Raw genomic sequence first — 3,760 nt, forward strand, 5'->3', positions numbered from 1 at the left:
GGAATCTCTGGATGGGTCTCCAATGTTTTATTCTACACTAAAACATCCACGTGTTCATTCAAGTGTCACCACATTTTAGCTTGTGAGATCAGCTACTTACTTCACAAGTAAGAAATGTCACACGTGATGGTCTATCTGTAATAACGATACCTGTATCTCATTATTACTTACGACCATGGATGATTTAATATTCAATTATATGTAATTTGTATCTCACAATCACAACCCCTTGTGATTAACAAATTATCAAGATTTGAATCTACGGACTCTATTATTTAATTTAATTGAATATTAATTAAATAATATATCTGCTATAGAATTGCATTAATTATATATTAAAAGTATTTATGTCCAAGGTTGATTGAACCTAGGGTATAACACTTACACTTGCAACTAAATCTCTTAGAATTTTCATGTAATGTGTAGATCCTTTTGCTGAGGCAAATGTTGATAATTCCGGTGCTGGTACAAAAGAATATGTTCATATTCGTGTACAAAAACGAAATGGTAGGAAAAGCCAGACAACTGTACAAGGATTGAAGAAACAAGTTCAGTTATAATAAATTACTCAAGGATCTTAAGAAAGAATGCTACTGCAATGGTACTACAGGATTCAGAACTAGGCCAGGTGTGTATTCTTTCTTAACATATGATTTATTTCCTTTGCCTCCTTCCATATAATTGGGTTTCAGCATATTTAATGTTGAAGTCTAACTCTCTTGTGAAGGTTATTCCGGCTAAAGAATGTTTCCACCTTTCTTGTTCAGGTGATTACCTTTGGCTGTTTCATTACATCTCGTCTTATGTTCATGAGATGTAAGAAAATTGAATAATAAATAGCCATGGAGGAAGATGATTTGAGGCAAGCATGTTTTAGTTTTTCTATTTAGTGCTTGCTCTGATAAAATATTAAGTTATTAAAATTATAATCCGATAGAAATGAGTAGTGGATAAATGTGTAGTAGTTGTGGGTCTTACGAAATGTGAGTTAAAATTAAAATTGACTTTGGAAGTGAAATAATAAGTAACTTAGGAAACGGAAAATGGATGCTTAGTGCCTCTGTGTGTGTAGAGAGAGATTATTTAATTTAGGGCTTTGGAGTTTTAGTAATAATATTTATTGATTTAATTTGGTTTCTTATCAGGCTGGAATTATGAAGAAGGAATTGATCAAGATTCATGGGTATTGAGCAGTAGCATTAGTCATTGCACAGTTCTTGTTCATTTTCGTGCCAGTCCAGACTCGATATGTTAACTCACACTTAAATCTAATGCCAGTTCAAGCAGGATATTTGAACTTAGTTTGTGTGTTGCCTAGTACTACAATGTTGGCTTGATACTGTAAACTTTGTGTTACTGTTTGTTCATAATTCTCCTGCAAGCATTGAATGTTGGTAATGTCATGTTTATTAGCGTTAACAAATGCGTAATAATGGACATTTTCTGGGAATCGACACTCAAAATTTGTTACTGCTTTATTTTGTATGTACATGTCCTATTAGTCTTGAGGTATCTTTCTATCACAGTTACAACTAGTGTCACGTGAACCATACTAATATAATAAACCAATGGTTACTTGAGTCGTTGAAGAAACAACAAAAGAAACCATTTTTATTTTTGTAAGGGAAAAGGGCAATTTGAGTAAGGAGAATGGAATTATACCTCGTGATTATGTATCTTCGTCTCTAAGCATCAAAAATGATAAATTCAAATTTTGTTCAAAGAATTTTTGTAGCTGGTCCATTTGCTAAAGAAAATTAAAAGAGAAAGAAGGGAATAACAGTACAAGCATGAAATATATCACATTTAGAACGAAGCAAAGTGGTGAGGGTTGGTTAGATCATTTCATTGCATGAAATTCAATATACTTTTATCAATCATCGGGACTTCAACCTATCTTTCATAGACTCTATCTTTCAAAAGTAAAGTATCTGTTTCCCTACTATATAAAAAAGGGAAATGTGAGGGCACTGTAGAAAGTAACAGTGTCTTGATCCATCTTTACTGTAGCATTTTTGTTTTTTCTTTTCAATTGGGGGCCAAAGACGACGCCATTTGCTTGATATATATTTTATTTTATTATACACTACCTCCAAATTTACTGCAACACGCAATTTCCATTCCTCCCTCACTAGGGATATAAGAAAAAAAATCACTTTTCTCTAAAAAAAAAAAGAAAAAAAAAAGATAGAGATAATATGCGACAGAAATTTTTTTACTATGTATTACTTGTAGGTAAAAAATTTGAAGAGAAAAGAATTAAAGAAAATTTTAAATTGAAAAAGAAAATTATAACGTAAAACTACACAGAAAAAAAATGGTAATCTCTCCGTGCACGAAAGGAAAAAAAAATTAGGAACACTTCGTGCACGGAGACCCAAAGGCTCCGTGCACGTAGAGCCATGGTCTCCGTGCACGGAGACCATGAATTTTTTTTTTTTTACTTATGTTTTTGAGTTCATTTTCAGGCTCATTACGGGATATCAAACGAAGTCGAAATATTACATTCTTAATATCGTTTTGAAGTACTCGCGGCATAGTATTGCACGTCGTTAACGGTGCGTGAAACAGTCAATCGTAGCAAATGTTATGGGACATCAAAGTAGGCATTTTCAAACTATATTTGAAATTTTCGATAACAAGCCAACTTTAAAAATTCGTCGACGATTGTAGATAGTCGAATTGATAAATGTTTTACATTCTCTCGAAACTCATTTTGAAAACTATATCGTAGAGATATCAGATGATCTAAATAAATATCGAAAATAGTTAAACGGAGATTAAACGTATGTGTTAAAAATGCGTAAACGTCGTTTTTTCTTTAAAAAATCAATTATTTTATTACTATTTATTCTTTTTTTGCAACAAATTTCTCAATGCATCATTTTGCTCAAAAAAAATTATGTGGTATTACGGAAATTTTTTTCTCCATGCACGGAGTAAATATGTTTTTTTTTAATCATTTTATATATTGAATTATTACTAGAAAATTAAATTTTATCTCAAACTATTAAAAAATACTGATTAATAATAAAAAATTTGAAGAAAAAATTTTAAAAAAATTCTAAATTGGAAAAACTATTATTTATAACGTAAAACTACACAGAAATTTTTTTTTCTCAAATCTAAGTTTTTGTTTGGAATTATTAAGAGAAAAGAATTTTAAATTGAAAAAAAAAAAATTATAATGTAAACAACACAAATATTTAAAAAAAAAAATAGTTAAACGGACATTAAACGTATGTGTTAAAAAATACGCATAAGTCGTTTTTCTTAAAAAAATCAATTATTTTATTACTATTTCGAAATTTTCGATAACAAGCTAATTTTAAAAATTCGTCGATGATTGTACGAATCATAAATGTTTTACATTATCTCAAAACTCATTTTGAGAACTATATCGTAGAGACATCTAATGATGTAAATAAATATCGAAAATAGTTAAACGGACATTAAATGTATGTGTTAAAAAATGCGTATAAGTCGTTTTTCTTATAAAAATCAATTTTTTTTATTACTATTTATTATTTTTTTCGCAACATTTTTCTCAATACATCATTTTACTCAAAAAAAAATTATGCGGTATGGCGTAAATTTTTTTCAATTATTTAAAATTTCATTTTTTTCCATGTCCAGCAAAAATGATGCGTTCCTCCGTGTATAGAGTGCATTGATTTTTTTTTTTACATTATTATAGATATAGAAAACTAAAAAAAAAAAACTATATCATCGTAGTTGGATATATCTAATAATTTCAGAC

At 29.5% G+C, this 3,760-nt stretch overlaps 1 long non-coding RNA gene across 1 annotated transcript; it reads left to right on the forward strand.

Annotated features, from left to right (window-relative positions):
• Nucleotides 1-515: 515 nt before the first annotated feature.
• LOC111392714 lies at nt 516-1,457 on the forward strand. Its single transcript, XR_002702311.1, has 3 exons — nt 516-628; nt 728-767; nt 1,146-1,457. It is a non-coding gene; the product is annotated as an uncharacterized LOC111392714 (long non-coding RNA).
• Nucleotides 1,458-3,760: the final 2,303 nt, after the last annotated feature.

This window comes from Olea europaea, unplaced genomic scaffold, assembly GCF_002742605.1.
Source record: "Olea europaea var. sylvestris unplaced genomic scaffold, O_europaea_v1 scaffold9682, whole genome shotgun sequence".
Taxonomy (NCBI): domain Eukaryota; kingdom Viridiplantae; phylum Streptophyta; class Magnoliopsida; order Lamiales; family Oleaceae; genus Olea; species Olea europaea.